A 21,855-nucleotide genomic window follows, 5' to 3' on the forward strand; every position below is an offset into this window, starting at 1 on the left:
AATATGCATTCTTAACTTACCACATTCTGTCTAAAGTTAATATTGTACCACTTCATATAAAAAGTAATAAACTTTCAGCAATATAATTTTATTTACACTCACCCTATCATTTTTGCTATTGTGGTCACGTATTTATATTTTATTAACCTCATACCAAATATCATAGTTTTTTATTTAAATAGTTATTGTCTTTTAAAGGTACAAAAAGAAAAAAAAGACAGTTACTGGGATATAATCACTTATTTACCATGTCTGGGGCTCTTTATTCCTTACATATATTTGAGCTCCCATTTGGTATAATGTACCTTCAACCTGAAGAACTTTCTTTAGAGTGTCTTGAAGTGCAGTGCTACATAGGTAGCATATATTCTCAACTTTTGTCTACCTTGAAATGTCTTTTTTTAACCCTCATTTTGAAATGATATTCTTACTGGACATCAAACTCTGAATTCACAGGGTTTTTTAATGTTCATCATTTTAAGGTTGTGATTCTATCACTTTTGCCCTCTATTTTTTCTGGTGAGAAATTAGCCATCATCTGTATCCTGATTCTTTATATGTAATGTATTTTTGTATGTGTTGGTGGCCGTTTTACAATTTTCTCTTCACTTTTTGGTGTTTAGAAATTGAACTGTGATGTTCTAGATATGATTTTCTTTGCATTTATTGTGCTGGGAATTCACTAAATTTCTGGGATAGGTTACATTTAGTAAATATAGGGAATTATTTCTTCACATTTTTTTACCTTCTTTCCTTTCTCTTCTTGATTTGAGGCTCAAAGAATATTCAAGTTAGATCACGTAATGTCTCCTAAGTCACAGAGGCCTTGCTTCTTTTATTAAGATATTTTTTACTCCCTGACCTTCAGATTTAATAATTTGTCTTGATCTGCCTTCAAGTTTACTGATATTCTGCCATCTTCAATTTTTTTTTAAGTCCATTCAGTAGCTTTTTCATTCTAGATTGCTTATTTTTTCTTTCTGGAATTTCAAATTTTTGAAATAAATTTTGTGTTTCTGCTGAGATTTCCTATCTTTTTTATCAGTTTTGACTCTCTTAAAAGTTCATGATCACATTTATAATGGCTTCTTTAAAGTCCTTGTTTGCTAAAATGTCAACATCTTACCATCTCAGAATACATTGCATTTTCCTGGTTCTTCACATTTCTGGTTACATTTGATTATATATTGGACTTTGTGGTTGATATGTTGTTAAGACTTGTGATTATATCTCTGAAATTGTATATTCTGAAAAGGATTGATTTTCGTTTCAGTGGATAGTTAAATCACTATCTGTTCCTCTTGAATTCGTGAGATTTAGCTTTAAACATTTGTTAAGTCTATTTGATGTAATCTTAGTTCCTAGGGCAAATCCCTTGGTTTTTGTAATCCACACATTTCTAAGATACAGCCTTCTGGAGTTTCTGGGGAAAGTCTGTGGTTTTCCTCAAGCCCTTCTGACTTAGAGGAACTCAAAATTCAATCTATATCTTCCCTGTCATAGGCAACAATTGTAATCCCCTCTTTAGCACATTTCGCCTTCTAGCCATTACTGTTTGCTAATTTTCCTAGGATCTCTCCCATATATATGCAGTTTAGGGGTCAGCTAAGGATTTTAGAAAGCTTATACACAGATTTTGGGGTTCACTCCTCTGTGGCATCCTCCTCCTTGTGTTTCGCTTTTCAATTTCTGGGAACCCTAGCTGATTCAAACTCCATCCTCTGACTAGTTAATAAGGCTGACTTTCTGCTTGAGTGCTGTCCACCCCATCCCAGCTGAACTGAAGTGGGTCCTCAATGACTAAGCCTTATAAAGGAGGGCTCCACCCAGTGCAGGTATTATTTTCGAGGATACCCTGCAGTTTCTGCCTGCTTTGGGTTCCTCTCCAGTCCTTTCTATATATATATATTTTTCAATTTGATCCTGAATTTTCAATTTTTATTCTTATAGGACTAGTCCAATAAAAGCTAGTACATCATTGCTAGAACTGGAATAATTTCTCAAATGCTTTAAAGTACTCAGAAGGCTAAAGGATCTAACCTAAATTGTTTGCAAGGAATGGAGAAGAGTAGAAATAAAAGGTTTCTTAAGGCAGTGGTAGGGAAAATAATAAAGCTATTTCTATATTCTATAAAATCCTAATGAATTTGGTCTATTTAATACATAAGTTACATACAGAATTTTATTGCCAAAGCATTAATATCATTATTTCTAATAGAAAATGGGCAATCATCAGTCCTCATCCTTCTTATTAAAACCACACCACTTCATCTTCTATTCTTTTAAAACTCACAAATTCAGTGTTCTACCTTTATATTTCTAAGGACTCTTTCCTGATCTAAACCCAGATTAGCAATTATGTTAAAATTAGTGTAAAGAAAAGGCATTATACAAATTTATTCTATATAGATAGTGGTTAAAATCCTTAATGAGTTATTATGCTAATAAACTACACTTGCTCGATGCAAATTAAACATAAAAAGCATTCAAATTAGTATGTTGATGTTGTTTTTAATTTGTTTTATGTGCTTGCACTAGTTAGTTTAATTTTGGAGACTTGCTTTTTCACCTATAAAATGAGGAGTCCAAGTATGTTAATGGTAAGATCACTTCCAAATACTCTGTTTCGAAAATATAAGTTTATTGTATAACAATCATACACAAGAAATAAAATGTTTTACATAAACAATTTCACTGTATTATTTACATGTAAGAGCATGTCATCATTGTATGATAATTTATAGTTTAGCAGGAGTCCTTTTGCAAAAAAAAAAAAAAAGAAGACACATGATTTTTAGACAGAAAAATTATAAAACTGTTCACTGGAACTAGGTTTTTATTTTGTTCAAGTGGATATTTAGTCACTCTGACTAGTCTTTAGGAAAACTATTAAGCAGGTGGAGGAGAAGAAACCTACAAAAAAGACTTGGAGTAGATAGAGACATTAAAAGAAAATTGAGAAAATGGGTTGTCATGAATGCCAACAGAAAATAACATTTCAAGAAGGAAAGAGCAGGCAACGTTAGAAAATGACTATCAAGTTAAAGGTATATAATGTTCCCTTAACTGTATTCTGACTGTTATCAGTAGAGCTGTAAGTTCTATTTTTTAACAATTACAAATGTTAATTCAATTACATAAATGATACTTTAATAAAATACCATAAAATAATTTAACTTTCCCAGAAAATTAATCGTATTCAAACTTTATGAGGTGTATTTAGCCCTATCAAGCAAAATTACACTGTTGAAATGGCATAAAAATATTACTATGGAGTTCCAGAAAAGCAAGCTTATTATTGTTGTTATACCTTCTGATAATATAGATACTTTTGTGAATCTAAGTATATATTAAATAAATATTGCCAATGAATGTCTGTACAAAACAATAAGAATTCTAAAATTAACAGGATTAACTCATGTGTGCCTTTCTAAGGGGCTACCAAACTTAAAAGATTGTTTCACATAGTGCAGTTTTATATGTCATAATGATTATGCACAAACCATCACATTAAAGAAGAGTCAAAGAAGAAATGATGGAAAGTGAGCTCTAAATTCATATGATTATTCCACAGTGATTAGATCACACGTTAGAGAGTTTTCTCATTAAAACCAGAAGTCAGTGGTCCAGTACATACATACTTTTAAGGGAGGAAAATGCAGTCAGAGAGAGAGCGAATGATTGATATGATGTACATACGGAGTCTATTTAAAAACTAATAATATAGTAGAGTCTCCTCAAGTCCTTCTCTGCCTCACTACTTTTATAATTTTCTGCAACTAATGTGTTCTTAAAATTTATGAAAACACAAATCTGGCCAAAAGATGTTGAACAGATAAATGAGAGGTATCTTCTGCTTAGTACAGGAGAAATATTTAAGGGTGAGTTAATGTAACTGAGAAATTACTTTCTCCTAGTTTAGAAGGGAAGAGAGGCCCACAGAGAACTTTATATAAGAAATAAAAAATGTATCAAGTTTAGGATAGAAGTACCAAAAAAAAATTAAAAACAAAGATAACTCAGTTAGATACAATTGGATGTTTGATGATATAGTTTCTTCTTTCACTGACTTTCACGTCAGCAGCTTTTAAAGTGGAGTATTTGGGGGTACCAGACTTTCCGAGGGGCAAGCTAGTATATTTGGCACAGAAAAATTTCAAGGAGTTGAGTGACATTTTGAAATAGAAACTAAAAACTTCCTTTTTCATATATTAATTTGTTTGAAAAAGATTTCTATAAAGTAAAAAAATACAGAAATTAAATCTTAATGCTAAACTGTATCTCATTTAAACCGTAATTAGAATTGACCCATGGATATCTACATTATTTTTTAAAGACTCTATCCATAACATTGTAAGCTACATTTGTAATAAAATTTCATTTTTATGGACACTGAATCCATAGATTGTATACTAATCAAATCATGACTCAATTCAGAAAAAATGTTTTATATCTAAAACTTTATAGTCACTGGTTACTTAATAAAGATTGTAATTTTAATTTGCATGCAAATTTTTGATGCAAAAGTACTTTGGTGATCAAGAAAAGATTTTCAAACATACATTTCTATTGTATTTGAATTACAATTTTGTGAGAGTAGGGCAGAATATAAATATAGTTCAAGCATAAAATCAAATGCTATAAATATTCTACCTATTAAAGCATGAGGTCAAATCACTATGATATTCAGAATCTAACAGATATATTTTTAAAAGTGACTTGACAATTTTATTTTATCAATATTTACAACACAATATACATAAGTCAGTGCCAGCGCCCACTCAGGAAAATGAAAACCATTCCTAGAATTTTGAAAAGAGGGAAATTTAGTATGGTGGGTTGATCACAAAGGTGCTAGAAGGAATCAAAGAGCAAAGGATGAACAGAGTAGGACACTGGAAAAGCAAAAGGAAAATAGTAAAATACAGATAGCAAGTGCTACTGATGTGTCAGTTGATTTCATCTACCAGACATATTCCCCTTGATCAGACCTGGAATTCCCAAAAAGTTGCTGCCTGTGCCCTAGCTGCTGGGATCAAGAATCGCCTACTGCCACTGCTGCTGCAGCCACTGAAATAATCATTTAAAGCAGAAGGCTCTTCTCTTTCTCTTTCTGTCTATCTTCAGTGGTTTCCCTCTGGTGGAAATTATGGAGAAGCCAGATAGCAAAGGAGCCTGGGAAATCTGGTTTGCAGATTTCCATCCCTATAAAGCTCACAGTATATAGTGGAGTAGAAAGTGGTAGGTATGGATTTAAGAGAAAACAGGTAATGATCAGTACTGTCTGTAAATTGCACCCTTTACAATTGTCTAAAGGATTGCAAAATTAATATGTTAATTATAAATGTGGAGAGATACATACTTAAAAAATTCCTTCGGGGGTTTTATGAAGAAAAAAGCTTGATGGTTATTACAATGGAAGATTTATTTTATACAAAGAACATGACTGGTAGTTTTGGATTGAAAATAATCTGTTCTTTCAGCCTAATTTTACCTGGGCATTTCCGCCACCTGGAAATTAAGTCTCTTCATGCTAACAGATTATCAAATGCTAAGTTATGTGACAATAATTTTACTCCCCAAGGAAAATAGATCTAACAATGGAATAAAGCCAGAACCCAGGAAAATGGAAAAAAGGAAGGATAAGTGGACTAAATTATAAATCTGTAAAATTAGGATAAAGTACTTATACTTAGCACGTAACTATTTATAGTGATGTTTCCATGTTAAAGTATAGCACTATTGAGAGTCGTATCTCTCAATTTCTAAAATACTAATATAACACTAGGCTTTTTTGTCACTGCGCCCACCCACGTGGTTTGATGAGAGTAAAGAATGTTTTTGAAAGTAGACATATAATATTGGAGTGTAATAAGATACCATTTAGTAATTATAATGCCAATAACCTCATTTTCTGAGAAATAAAATGCTCCCAAGACTAAACAGAATAAATCAGCTGCACAGGGCTACACAGCTTTCCTCATTTTTCATGGTTGACAAAAAGTTTGGCAATTCTTTAGTTTTATTAGGTAAATACATTTCTATGATGAGTATTTTAATTCATCAATGCACTAACAATAGAAAGAATATATTTACCTGGAAGCTTTACAAATATTTTATTGTTTTGTTTTATTTTATTTTATTTATTTAGAGATGGAGTCCCTCTCTGTTGCCCTAGCTAGAATGCAGTGGCGCAATCTCAGCTCACTGCAACCTGTGCCTCCTGGGTTCAAGCGATTCTCCTGCCTCAGCCTCCCAGGTAGCTGTGATTACAGGCACCTGCCATCACACCTGGCTAATTTTTGTATTTTTAGTAGACACGGGGTTTCGCCATGTTGGCTGGGATGGTCTTGAACTCCTGACCTCAGGTAATCTGCCCGCCTTAGCCTTCTAAAGTGCTGGAATTACTGGCATGAGCTACTGCGCCCTGCCTATACATATTTCAAAATACATACCACTTAGCATGAGTTAATCACATGCCATGGTCAAAGTGCTATGGAGGGATGCAAGTGTGAATAAGACATAGACATTGATCATGAAAACGTTTTGTTGATGACCTCTATGTGCTACGCTCTGTGCTAGGCACTGGAGATACAAAGATAAATAAAACATGGTTCTTGCCCTTGAAGAGATCTTGTCTTAATGAGAAACACAGAGGTTAAACTAGACACTTATAATACAGTGCACTAGGTGCAATGATAGAGAAGCACTAAGAAAGCAACAAGGAAGGTAGAGTAAAGATAAATTTCCTGAAGGAGGAGAAATACAGTCCGATGACAAAATAACAAGGAGTAATTAGGTAAAGAGGGATTGGCAGAAAGTGAAGGACATCTAGTGACAGCCACAAGAGTAGAAGTAAAGGTAGAAAGGTTAGAAATAGCATGGAAAGCAGGCCAAAATTTATGAGAATTTTGCAGCACTCCAAGCAAATAGTGACGAGAATCTATCCTACCATACAAATGTTGTGAATAAAATGAAAGATAGGAAATCAGAGATAAAAAGGAGGTAGGATAAACAGAATTTATTGACCAAAGTGAGGAGAAGGGAGAAGTCCGGAATAATTCATCGGTTCATAGTACAAATACATAAAAGGATGGTTGTGTAACTAATTGGGACGGAGATTGCTGAAAAAGATTTAGAGGAGGAGGACAGTTTAGAATAGGGTGAGTTGGATATGTAGCACTCTGAAACTCACTGTGAAAGTGCAATAGGAAGTATACATTTGGGAGTCAGCAACCTGTGGGTGGTAGTTGAAATCATGAAAGTACATCAGATTGCCAAAAAGAACACATGGAGTAAGAGGATCACTGGGCTAATCTTAGGATGAAACCCAAAGAAAGCTGTCACTTAAGAATTGACAAAAGAAGAGGAATTTATGAAAAAAATAAGAAAGTTTCAAAAAATAAGCTATGACTAGCAATGTCAGAACTATTTGAGATGTTGATAAGAACTGCCAAATGTTCACTAGATTGGCCATTTGGGAGTTGTTGGTTACCCAAGCCAGAACTCTTTTGGTAGCATAGTGGGAGAAAAAGCCAGACTGCAAAAGATGATGGGAAAAACTTGGATGTGAAAATGTGAAAAATGACATGCATATGTATTATTTTCTTCAGAAATTTTAGATGGAGAGCAGAAGAAAGAAAGAGATAATAGTTGGAAGGGTCATTGGTTTCGGTAGACTTTTTGTTTGTTTTTAAGTTAACAGAGACTTGAGTAAAAGTATAAGCTAAGGAAGAAAAAGAAAGAAGGAAAACTTAATAGAAAGCCAGTTAATATGTGAAGGATAAATATCCCAGAACAGATTTGACTCCATCAAAAATGATTAAACTGAAAATTGATTTTGATGAGGTAAAGATGTTACTTTGATACTGAGTATAATATGATGAGAATGTGTATGTTAATAATAGATAGGCAAGAGATTGGAAAATTTACAAAGATACTTTCTTATTCCTTCAAATTTCTTGATAAAAATTGGAGATTAGGTATGTTGACGGTGATAGGGACATGTATTATGTAACAGTCTACAGGATAGTGGTGAAGATTGAAATAGACATTGAGGAAAGGGAAAGTGACTGCTAAATCAGAACAGATAAAAGAATAGATCAGTGGCACTAAAGACTGAGCGGAGGTGTATATGAAACTGACACTTTTTCATTGCTGCTAGTTTACACAACGGTGTGACTTTCTTCAGCTGAGATTGAATGCCCAAGTCTAGGAGCAGAGATGAAAACATTCATATCAAGATTGAGACATGGTGGATAAACTTGGTAAGGGAATTAAGTGAGATGAAAGAAGAGCTAAAATGATCAAGGAAGCATAGCCATGATCAGAGACATAAACTTGGATAAAATTTTGGAAAAGTTAATAAGATCAAATGAAGTTGAAAAACAGGTGAAGTATGAGTAAAGAAATGAAAGAGTAGGTTAGAAAGAGATAACCAGAGACTGAAATACAAAAGTTCTTAGAATTTGACCTTGACATTCATGGCAGAGTGTTAGAGAAGATAAAGGAAACAGGTTTAAAATAGCTCAAAATGGGGTGAGGGAGGGAGGGATGAATACGTGAAGCATAGGGGATTTTCGGGGCGGTAAAACTATTTTGGATGATACTGTAATGATGGATACGCTGCTGACATTATGCACTAGTCAGAACCCATAGAAAGAATGAACTCTAACATAAACTATACACCCTAGTTAATAATCATGTATTGATATGGGTTCATTGGCCAGGCAAGGTGGCTCATTCTGTAATCCCAACACTTTGGTAGGCCAAGATGGGAGGATCCCTTGAGGCCAGGAGTTTGAGACCAACCTGGGCAACATAGAGAGACCCCCACCTCAAAAAAAAATTTAAAAAAGAAAATTAGATAGGCATGGTGGTGCATGGCTCTCGTCCCAGCTATTGAGAAGGCTGAGGTGGGAGGATCCCTTGAGCTCAAGAGTTCGAGGCTGCAGTGAGCTGTGATGACACCACTGCACTCTAGCCTGGATGACAGTGAGATCCCTCTCCAGTAACTATTGTAAGGTTCATTGATTGTAACAAATGTACCTCACCAATGCAACATAGTAATAATAGGAGAAATTATTCACACTGCCTGCTCAATTTTTCTGAAAACCTAAAACTGGTTTAGAAAATAAAATCTATCTGAATCATGTCCCAAAATGATTGTTGTAGGGAATATCTACATTGATTCTGAAATCTAGTAGCAGGTGGGTCAGTTTTTGTGTGAAGAGAAACATTTAGCCAGGTCTCAAAAGTTCTCAAAGAAGGAGGAGAAGATGCTGTTGTGAGGTTTGTCTGGTAGAGGTGGTAAGACCTCAGAAAGCACATGCAATTGACAACATAAAACAAGAATGGAGATAGCATACATAGAGTCTCATTAATAAAGAACAAAAAATGGCTTCCTTGAGTATCTAAGAAAGGCAAAATTCCATGGCCTCTAATAAATAGTGAAAATGATGGGAGAAAATTCCCACACCATATCAGTTCAAATTAAGTATGTATTTTGCCCAAGCCATGCTCAAGCTCTTGCTCTTTTTCTGTGCCTCCTGTGCTCATCCCACACCTGCTGTCTAGGATCCTGCACACTGGGTTATTGATGTAGCTGGTCATGACACTTGGCTGATGGAGTTCATTTCAATACCCTAGTAGCTAATATCAATAGAACTTTTGCTAATTTTCCAGTGTCCTTTTATTCATTAGGTGTTGACCTTTTATTTAAATCCCACATGGCCATTCAAAACATTTTCCACACTTTTCAAGCCTCGATTTCTAGTCTCTTCATTTTTTACACTCTCCTCATTTTCAGTTGTTAAACTCCATGGTTTACTGCAAAAGCTATTAGAATCTAGTTTAAGTCCCTTACGTTCTTAATATTCAACCTCAAAATCCTTCCATGATTCTCTCATCCTTAGCGACACCAAAGGTATTAGTTATGGATACTGTTGACACATTTAATACCCATGTGAGCCTAAAAGAGTTTTAAATCCTCTTTGAGTCACAGTGTCCACATCAGTGGAATGAAGCTATTGTGAAGTTGAACCAAGGAAATGAATTCAAGAATGTGTTGCAGGAAAAACAAATAGATCTTGTTGTATCTGTTGACTCGGATAGATTGCTAAAACCTTCCTCAGGTTCTGTGTTTTAAGAATATAATAAATCGGCCGGGCGCGGTGGCTCAAGCCTGTAATCCCAGCACTTTGGGAGGCCGAGACGGGCGGATCACGAGGTCAGGAGATCGAGACCATCCTGGCTAACACAGTGAAACCCGGTCTCTACTAAAAATACAAAAACTTAGCCGGGCGAGGTGGCGGGCGCCTGTAGTCCCAGCTACTCCGGAGGCTGAGGCAGGAGAATGGCGTAAACCCGGGAGGCAGAGCTTGCAGTGAGCTGAGATCCGGCCACTGCACTCCAGCCTGGGTGACAGAGCGAGACTCCGTCTCAAAAAAAAAAAAAAAAAAAAAAAAAAAAGAAAAAGAATATAATAAATCCAACACATATTTGGAAGGTAGACTGATAGGATTTGCTGTGGGGAGGTGAGAGAAAAAACAAAGCCAACGATCTCTTCTAAACTCAAAACTTTTTAATTTTGTCTTTTCAGCCACAGCAGCAGCAAACAAAAACAAAAACCAAACACAGCCTTTGTTTCCATTTTCCCCAGCTCCCCTCACTATCTTGCTCCTAGCCACAATTATCTCTTCTCTGGACTGTAGTTGTAGAGATCCAATTACTCTCCCTTTCCACTCTTGACTGCCTTCAATATATTTTAACACAGCAGCCCGAGTGATCCAGTCATGTTCCTGCTGGAAGACTTTTGATGGGTTTCCATCCCACTCCGAGTAAAAACTGTCCTTAAAATTGTCTACATAATCTGCCCAATCAACTCTCTTTGTGATCTCTTTATCTCTCCCTCTGTCACCATGCTCCAAGCTTATGGTACCCCTTGTATTTCCTTATACTCATTGAACTTGGCCTTTTCCATTTCCATCTCTCCTATCTGCCTAAACTGCTGTCCCCCCAGATATTTCTGTCCACCTCATTTTTTTTCGGCATTTGCTTAAAAGTTATTAGAGAGGACTGCCATTGCCATCCTATTCAAAAGAACAGCTTCCATCCTTTGTGCTACCTCTCTCTCTTATTCTGTTTTATTGTTCTTTATAATGCTTATAATTATTTTATTATGTACTAAAGTCGTTCATTTGTCTTCCTCTGGTAAAATGTAAGCTTAAGTTGGGGAGAGATTTCATATATTTGGTTTACTACTGAAGCCTCAATATCTGGAAAATATTTGTACATAAAAGAATGAATGGTGGCCACGTGGCATACATTAGATAGTAACACTGCCCTAATTAATAACCATTCAATGGGATCTCATTGATCTTTATTAAAATCAATTAACCTACTATAGCCTACTAAATTTGAACTTTATGTAAAATGTTTTTATCTTTGTTGAAATACTACACTTTGAGCTTTTGTTCTTATTATTTTAAATATTTTGTCCATTAATTAAACAACTTGTTATATTCAGCCACTCTCACTTCAAGTTAATTGACAGCGGTATCATTTATTGGCACAGAAGAAATGAATGAAGGAAATATTTGGCCAGGAGTTGCAGAATGTAAAATCAAAACTACTATTTTAGAAATGAGTAATAATAGCCAGATGCTATTCTAAAACTTTACAGGTATTGACTCCTTAGATGCTCATAATAATTTGATGAAATAGATTGTTATTATGCCCATTATGTAGATTTAAGACATCAAGTCATAGAGAATTTAAATACCTTGCTCAAGGTCACATAGCTAATAAGTGGAAGAACCAGGATATTAGCTTAAATTGTTGGATTCCATTCTCTTAACAACTATGGATATACCTCTTTGGAGCTCTCCAAATGGAAAATGAAATAAGTAATCTAATACATAAGTCTGGAGTTTGAATGAGGATATAGAATGGGCACAGGCATTTGAGGCCAATCTGCATTTAGATGAAGTTTAAATTGCCTCTCTACCTTTCTTTATCCCTACTTCTCTTTTATTTTCAGTCTCTCTCAAATTCTTGGCTCCTTCCCCATTTCTTAAAAAAGGTATTCTCTATCTTGAAAATAACCTTCCCATATATTCTAAGCTAAATTAATTAGGTGTCTTTGGTTGCAAATGGCAATCCAATTGAAGTGAAAAGATAATTTAATTCTCACAAAACTGGCCTATTCAGGGATGAGATCCAGGCTCCTTTCATCAGGCCTTGGTATCGCTTGCTCCATCTCAGCTGTGTTTTCTTTGTGTGTGTGTTGCCCCAATTCTCAGGTAGGCTCTCCTCTCTTTGCAGTAACATGACTTTTAGTAGCTCGAGGCTTAGATTCCATCCTCTATCTATCCCAATATAAACACAAATTCTCTTTTACCTGCAGTTCCAATACAGAGCCTCAGCTTTAACACTCACTGGCTCTGACTACGAAGTACCACATTCAAGAGGAGACAGTGCTCTCAATGCCAGGCCTACACCACTTGTCCAGGTGGAGCACAGAGAGTAGGAGTAGCTATATACAAAACACCTAGAGCAAGCCTTGTGGAGTAGTGAATCCCAAGGAAAAGTGGGATGCTGTTATCAGAAGAAGGGGAATTAGATACCAAACAGGAAAAACAAAAGATATCCTTCGTGGACTTGAAAACAATAGAATAAGTTACAAGGAAACTGTCAATAGTTACATGTACACAAACATTTAAATCAACAGTAATAAAAAGTCATAATGAACTAATTTACAAACAAAATGTTAGAAAATATTCGTAAAAGTGTAATGGTGACTTGTGTCACTGCTTCACTGCTACATGAAGAAGTCAAAATCAACAATACTAAGACCCCACTGAATAGATATAAAAGATATGAACTTAGAGTTTCAAAAGGAGAAACTAGTAGGCAGTATAAATCCAAAAGCAAATATATTGCAATGGAGAAAGGCAGTTAATAATTTTTTAGAAAGTTAAGTTTATGAAATATGTTTGGTTAGTGCTTTTGTAAACTAAAGCTATAGCTCTGTGTTATATATGCTTGGAATTATTTAATATGCTGTATTTCATAATAAAACATCACCAGAATTTGATGACATACTTGTCATCAATAATAGATTTGACAACACTGCAATTAACACAAAACACTGCAATTAACACAAAAGGAATTTAAAAGCCTAGCTTGAGACTGACCATATAACAGTTATACTAGCACTCATAGAGAGCTTACTTATTCCTGACACCATCTCACATACTATGTATTTATTACCTCTCAATACTCACAACAATAAGTACTACTATTATCCCAATGTTGCAGATGATGAAACAGAGAGAGGTGAAGTAACTTGCCCATGGTCACATAGCCAAGTTGTAGAGAATTAATGATTCAAATTTAGGAAGTTTGGCTCCAGGATCCAAGTGCTTATCTCCTTTACCAGTTTCCAGAGAAAAACAGAGTTTTAATATACGTTTTGTCTCCAAAGCATTTACATAAACCCAGTTACATGTCAGTGAGAAAAACAATACTCAAACAGTTCAGAGCTGTTTTATTTTTTAAACCTGCAAATTTGAAAAAGGTTCAGATAGGAGTTCAGACAGAGTATGAGTAGAAGACAAAACATAAGATTATATACAGAAAGATTTGGGGTGTGATGTAAAAGATTTGCATTTCTAAACTTCTCAAAATTCACACATCTTTCTCAAACACCTGTGTCTTCTTTCCACAAAAAAATTTAAAACTTTTAGAAAGGCCTGCAATCTACTCTACAGTCTGTATCTCACTTCCCTCTTGCATTTAATCACACTCCATTTATATGACATTCAACTTTAATCTGCCTAGACTGCCTGTACTCACTTCATCATCCTAAATTCTCAACCCTAGCTAAACTTGCACTTTGTCCCATGAGACTTTCAAACTACTCCCATCTCTTAGTAATCTCGTCTTCTAAGAACACCTACTCCACTTCTTCTCAAATTACCTTTGTGTAATATTACACATCTATCTATATATATCTACATCTACATTTATAAATGTGTATATATACAATCTCAGGGAGAAAGAATGAGAGAAAGAGAGGGAGAGAGAGACCCTCTTCCCTGTTTTGGAAACCAGAAGGCTAAGGTTATGTTTACTTTGTATGCCAAGTACACAGCAGTATGCCCTAAATTCATCCATTTATCTGTACATGTTTTTGAATGCATGTTGTAATCTGGGCACTGTGCCTGGCATCATAGATACAAAGGAGTGGAAGATACTGTTCCTTGGCCTTCAAAGATCTCTGAGTGCACATGAAAAACAAATGTGTAGATAAATAATTAAAACACAGTGTGAAAAATGCCATAGGGTATTACATACAGGGTGCCATGGCAACTCAGGGGCCGAGTGGAAGCTTCTGCCTGGGGAGTTGAAAATATTTCACAGAAGAGGAGAAATTTAAGCTAGGTCTTAGAGATGAGTAGGAGTATAAGAGGCAACAATAGGGGTAATTATAAAAGCATGTTTGCCGCGATGAAGAGTTTGCACCTTATCATTTAGCCTGTACAAATTATAGAAGAGTTTTACAAAAGAGAAAAATGTGATTTAACTTATGTTTGAGAAAGATAGCTGAGGTAGGCCAGAGAATGCATTGGAGTGAGGAAGAGAAAAAACAAATGGCTTTTTCAACAATCTAGAGAAGAATAATGGAATGTCTAAATTAAAACAACAGTAATAGGAGACTAACAAAAAGAATGAGTTTGAGAAAACAGTTAATATTCTATGGCATAATAATGGAAATTGATTAACTTGGAGAAGAAGAGAAGGAAGGGTTGAGACTTGGTGAGAAATTTTGCAGAGGAAAATGGGCAGATGAACACTCTGCAACAAAAATAGGGCATACAGAAGGAAAAGCAGATTGGAAAAGGGCAACAGGGACACAGAATTTGGCTATAGACATTTCGATTTTGTGGTACCTGAGGAACATTCTCATGGAATTGTCTAGGAACAATTAGTAAGTGAGCATCTGGAACCCAAATGAATAATGTTGAGAATTTCCAACATTCCATTGGGAATGTTGGAGTAATAGGAAGATCATGCACAGAATGATTATTTAAGGTCCTAAACTGTTCCACCTGAGCCTGGGTAAGGAGCACAGGTGTTAATTATTTTTGCTGCGAGGGGAAATAATTTAAAAACTAGAGGGAGGAGAGAGTTAACTTTGGGAAGAGAGTCCAGAGAACCTGAGAATGTGATGAGTTGCCCCCTTTTCCACCCACACTGGAGCGGGGCTTGCCAGGGGCAGGTGGGAAGGATCAGGCATCGTTCCTATAAGGTCGAGCCTATCTCTCTATGCTAGCAGAAGATGCTGCAGGGAGGCACAATTCCCACCATTCTGACCACCGTTTCCTAGGCAGTCAAGTTTAGGGTGGCAGGAACACCTATGATTCCCATGGTCTAGAGGAGGAGGAGGAGCTGGCAAGGACAAAGGCCAGGGAGAGCCTTGTGCAGGGAGAGCCCACCACCCACTGGGATCAGGAGAAGGCCCTGTTATGAGGAGCAATGCTTGTGAATGAAAAAGGGATCTCAGCTGGGTGCCAGAAAGCCATCAAAAATGTTCCATGATCACACAAAAGAGTCTTACATGTTTTCATTACTGCAAACCAGCCTTAAAAATACATGTATGGGCCAAGAAAACTCCCCACCAAAGAAGAATTTCTCCCCTACAACACACCTGCCAGTGACAGTCCTGTGGTAAATGCTTGCAGTCCTTGTGAAATGAGAAGATAGCTTTGCAAAGGGGAACAGAGTAAAATACGTAAAAAGAAGGGAAGCCCTTATAGAGACTTTAAATTGGACAGTGGCTAAGATTTTCATTCTTACATGAGATTAAACAAGTAGTAATAGACAGATTGAGTTTCCCAGAGTATGTCAGCTGTACACAGGCAGGCAGTTAAAAAGAAATACATGTGGTCACAAGAATACATGTTTGCACGTCTGAATGGTGAGTGTTCAAAATTAATCCACTGGATATGCATATAGGATGAAACTAAAACATAGATGTGGGAGATCATACAACCTGTTTGTACATAAGTACAAGAGAAAAGCATGGCCAAAAATATTTGTTGTTGATAGAGAAGGATTTTAACACTAATGAAGGAAAAGAATAAAGAGAGATCTGTGAAAGGAAATAAATTATGTAGATGCAAATGACTTAGTGAATGGTTGTAGGAGCAATTTTCTAAATTTGCAGGTGATATTTAATTGGCAGACATTGCAAACAGCAAGGAGCAATTCAATCAGATAAAGGACTTGAATCATTAAGTACTTGGCCTAATAGATGGCAAGCACAGATAAGTGGTGAATAATAAGTCCTGAATCAAAACTAAAGAACAGAAAGTGAACATTTGCCAAAGGGAATGATGCCATCCAGGAATGGCTCTTAGATTTAAGGAGAACTTATAGACAAGGACAAAAAAAATTCAGTAAAATATTATAAATAAAAAGATTTGGTAGGTTACAGGTTATCCAACTAAAGCTATGATGAGAAAATCTGATAACTTAAGGATAGATAAATCCTGAAATCCACTGCTGGCTATTGAAATGCCATCTATTACCTAGAATTTCATCTATCCCTGATCATGGTTTGGAGATAAAAGTAATGAGTAAGATAACATCCAGGCATATAAGAAGGTAGAGATTTGGGTGAGGATACTATAAGTAACTTTTAAAGGGCATTGCAGATATAAATTCTCTATGTTCTCTGGGCATAATTGTGAGGTATTGTGTTTAGATTGCTTGGTCGTTTTTATTTAACATGCCAGTTCTAGTCTCTATTACTCTCGAAATTATAAACATAGAGAAATATGCTACAAGTAAAAGAGAATAATAAACATTTATTATAGCCTAGAAAGGTAGTTGATGCAATACAGAATATATTTCCTCTTTCTCCGTTTTTGCAATGGTGAGTACTTTACTAAATGAAAAGGTTAATTTTAATATTAAAGAGAAATGGAAACATCCTTTAGTACAACATTAAAACTACAAATGGAAACTTAAATTTTCACTCACTCTAGCAATCAATGTTCCAACCTCATTTAAAGGATTTTTTTTCACTTGACATACAAATATTCAGAATGAATATTTGGAAGCAGAGCCATACCTTGAAAGATAACTGTGAACTTACTCTTGCCTTCCATTTGGATACTTCATATTTCAGTTGTTCTAAGTCTCAATGATCCTGAGTTTTCTTTTTGTAATTTGGTAATTTTGTAATGACAGGCTTTAAAATAAGTAAAGGTTCCTTGACTAAGAACAACAACAACAACAAAAATCGAGACCTAACAAGGCTCAGCTGTGTCCAGGTAGGAGGTAACTGCAGTTTGACTTCAGAGGTTCCCTCTGGAAGTGTGAGGACATCTGAATGTCTCTCTTACTCATTTTATATTTCATTTGATACTGCACAGAATCACTAGGAGAACAGCCAGAATTGATTTACTTCTCATAGAGACAAACTGTTTCTGGGAGCTAGTTAATCTTCTTATTAACAGCTTACATTCCCCTCCCCTGCAGAGCTCCTAAAACATCTATAATAGCCACATTAAGTGAATTCTACAATGATTGAAAATTTTACTACAATGAAGATAAAAATTCACGCAATTCTAGTTTTTATACTTGATTTGCATTTGATTGAAATGTGTATTTGCAGTTTGGGCATTTCAGTCAGCAATTGCTTCCGTATTCTTTGCCCATAAGCAGCCTTCAGATGGCCTCTTAGAAAAATTGAAGAAGTCTCTATATGACTAGAAAACTCTTTCTGATGGTCTGTTTCTTCAAAGATACAGCATTATCTCTTGGGAATTATAGAAATGGTATATTTTTAAGCCTCTTCTAATGCTACAGATAATTCCTAAACTACTGTAATTTATAACTGTACCTTTTTTCCCACTTAGCATTCAATAAGCATTTATTGAGGCCTAATATGTAGCTGTAATTTTTGGAGAATACTTAAAGTATAGAACACAGAGTTCTTGGTCTTCAAGAGCTAAGCAGCTATATAGAGAAGGGAGAGACAGAAAGACAGAGAGAGAGAGGAGATCAACACATATCCACCACTTGCATAGTAAACTTTTGGTGAACTCATCCCATCTTATGGATTCAATTATCATCTGTAAGTAGACCACTTCCCTAATTGTTTCTTTAACCCAGACCTCTCACCTGAACTACAGACTTTTATTTCTCACAACACCTTCAGCATTTTCCATTTCTAATGGGTACCTCAAACATTAAGTGTTCAAAACTGAATTCCTGATTTCATCCCTTTCCCCCATCCTGGTCTGTTGTAGTGTATGACAACTCCAGTTTTCAAGTTACTCAGTGCAAAACCTTTGAGTTGTTGTTGACTTCTCTTCTCTGTGTCACGCCTTATATGCAATGCATCAGCAAATTTGTCTGGCTGTAAACCTGAAATATACCATAAATATGATCACTTCTCAACACTCGAAAGCCACTGTTTTCTCTCTTTAGGACTACTTCAGTCAGTGGCCCTTTAACTGATCACTATGCTACTGCTCTTTTCCCTATAATCTATTTTTAACAGAGCAGCCAAAGTGATTATTTTTAAATGTCAGATCATATTACACCCTCCCTATAACCTTCCAACAGTTTTCCTTCAACTCAAATTTACATAATTGCCTATAATGCCTTATATGTTCAATTATATACATATACACTTACCACCATGTCTGGGAAATCTCTTTCTCCTACTTCCCTAGTGTGAGTATTGCTTAGGTATAAATCAGAAGTTAGAAAAATAAGGGTAAGAATTAAAAAGGACATATGTGCTAGAAAACAAAATAGAGCAAAGAATAAGGACTGGGAAAGTAATTAGGAGGAAGAGATTATACAGAAACCATAAAGCAGAAAGTTAATCGAATTTATCAAGCATATTATAGGGTACATGGCCAATTCCACAGTTTGTTCACCTATAATCTCAGGCAAGCTGTTTACTTTGAGTGTCAGATTTGGCCTTAGTAAAAGGAAGGTGGTGATATATTGTGTGCAGGGTTGTGGTACAGCTAGCATATATGGAGGTTTATCCCACATATCTGGGCTGAAAAATATTAGAACCCAAGCTACCAAGGTCAGAGGGCCTGGCTAAGAGCTTCATATGGGAAAAAAACCTTTAAGTCAATGACAAAATGGGGCAGACTCTTTTTCAGGCAGTATGTAGCCAAGAATCTATTCCTTGAATGCTAGAATTGAAGGTTATATAAAACCACTTATTACTACCAAATTGCAAAGAACAAGCAGAGCAAGTAAGTTGAGAGAGAGAGATCTTTCTTGGAGAACATTTTTGAAAAATTACTGTGGGCAAAGCAGTGAGAAAATATTTAGGGAGATAGAAGACTACGAAGATAAAATACCTACATCAAGAAGTTTATATTGAAATTGGGAATATAAAACAGATATTATGGGATAAGTCCCATAGGAGAGATACAGAAAAACAGAGAAAGGAAGAATAACTGTAAACTCTAGGGAGGAAATGTCACAAACTCAGGTGAAAATACATTAGAAAAGGAAAACTAGGTATTTTTCAGTATATATAATCAGGCTGGAAGATAAAAGCTGGTTCAGAGACTAGTGAAAACTAAACTGTTCCTATAAGGACTTTAAAATGCGATCAGCATGTGAGTAGGCTTGGCGGCCTGCTGAAGAGGGAGCTAGGAGAAGGAATAGCACGTGGTTTCTGAGAAACAGTGTAGCAATAAGACTTATGACACAGAAACTAAACTAAAATAATGTTTTTGTCACTATTGTGCTGTCAGAGACAAAAATCTGTTGAACTAATGAAAAATACTAATTTTGAGACTTATCAGTATGACAAAACCCAAGAAACACTTTTCAAATGAATGTACTCAAATTGCAGGATCAAACATCTATTAATTTTAATAGGTAAGAAACAGGAAACATTCAAAAACACCTTCAGAGTGAAAATATGTAAATTAATCAGAGTACCTTCATAATCAATAAACACTTATTGAGCATCTATTCATGTGCTATCAATGTGTTAAAAATATAAAAGTGACAAAAATGATTATTGCTCGAAATTCTGTGCAGTATTTAGAAAGACTGGGTAGGGATAAACATGTATTTCTCTAAGATTACATTACATTATGATAAGATTTATGGAAAAAATGTATATACCTGTGTATATATAAAAATAGAAAAGAGTCTAAAAGAACTTTTTCAGTCTCAAAACAGTGTTTACATATGAGGAAATGTAGCGGTGGCTGTTAATTGTTTATAAATATCTGTTCTCTCCTTTCTTAGTGATACAGCTCCTAAATCATAATAGCCAGAAACAGACTTCCCACAATATGAATTTCCCAGTTTCTCACCTGAGCTCATGTGGTCATGTGACTAAGTTGTAGCCAGTCATATTTAAGCAGAAATATCATGTGATGCCTCTGAGAAGTGTTCTTAAAGGAAGGGTTTTTATTCTTATTCTTGTCTTCCTCCTTTCTTCTGGCTGTAATGTTAATAGGATGGCTTGTGTTCAGGCAGCCCTCTAAAGACATGAATTGGAAGCTATGTACTGAGAAGCACAGAGCAACAAGAAAAAATAAGTTTGGTTCTTAACTCTGAAAGCTTGATAAACCTGGGACAGTCAGCCAGGGAATTTCTTCCATGTTGATTTTTAAGCCAGTGATATTTTGGGCATTTCTTTTACCTGCAGGAAGAAAATAGGCTGATTTTATATAATTTGACCATTTAAAACCTAGAATATATTCATACACAGTTTTTACAGTTCAGTGTTTAAACTTATTTATTTTTCATCTTAGTTTTGCTTCTCTGTTTTATAAATGGTAGACTTATTAGCCATTCTGTGGTATATAAAAGTTTCACTTTTATGTTTTGTTTTTATATTGGCACAACCTCCATGTTCAGCTAAATACACTAACATAGTTTAAATTACTGCATGTCACTGGGAATCCAAGTTAGAGAATTCCCTTTTCCACATTTTTAATAAAACTTGGGAAATGAATAACATTGTAAGCACTTGAAAATAATATTCACTTACTTATCATGTGTAAGCCCTGTTGAAATATTTATTTTCCTATGTCTCTACTGAGCTTGGAAGACATTTCAAAATGATTCCATTAAAGAAATTTTTAAAATTTTTGAAATATCTATTTACTTGAGATGTTGAAGAAGACATAAGTATCTACCTTCCCCTTTTTAGATCTCATATGATATGACAAATACATAGAAAATTAGAGGAAATTTTAAAACAGTACTCTAAATTAAGTAAGGGTACCCTCAATGAACCAGGAATTGGCAGATTTCAAAAAAGCACACTTGTAAGAAATAGCTGTTTTTTACGTGACCCTGAAAAAATCCATTAATTGTCCTAATTTGGAAGGGTACAAACTGCAGAAAAGAGCAGGGTATGAGCTCAGCAGGGAGCATAATATTTCATTGCCAACTTGCTGTTGTGGCTCAGTAGCAGCACTTCTGTTATCTTCTGCATGGCTTCTCACTCTTCAGCAAGCAAATTAGGACTCATTCACATGGTGATCCAGGGTTCCTGGCACAGCAAGATAGATGGCAAGCCATTGTGCCAGCCCTCTAATGCTCTATTTGTATCACATTGCTTCTCTCCCATTGACCAAACCAAGTCCCTGGCTAATCGCAGATTTAAAAGATAGGGAAATAGACTGCACCAATGGTTGGAAGAGCTAAACAGTACATTGCAAGCGGGCAGGAATACCAGAATAGGAAGAACTTTGTGGCTATCTTATGTAATCTGCCGTGCTGATCAGTTAGACTAATAAACCAAGAAAGAAAATGAAGGACAATAAATTCAAATACCTA

General features: G+C 35.5%; 1 protein-coding gene across 3 annotated transcripts in view; it reads left to right on the top strand.

Annotated features, from left to right (window-relative positions):
• Positions 1-21,855, top strand: part of GRID2 (glutamate ionotropic receptor delta type subunit 2) — a 1,557,400-nt gene that overhangs the window by 1,180,612 nt on the left and 354,933 nt on the right. The window lies entirely within an intron of this gene.

Source organism: Macaca fascicularis, chromosome 5, assembly GCF_037993035.2.
Source record: "Macaca fascicularis isolate 582-1 chromosome 5, T2T-MFA8v1.1".
Classification (NCBI taxonomy): domain Eukaryota; kingdom Metazoa; phylum Chordata; class Mammalia; order Primates; family Cercopithecidae; genus Macaca; species Macaca fascicularis.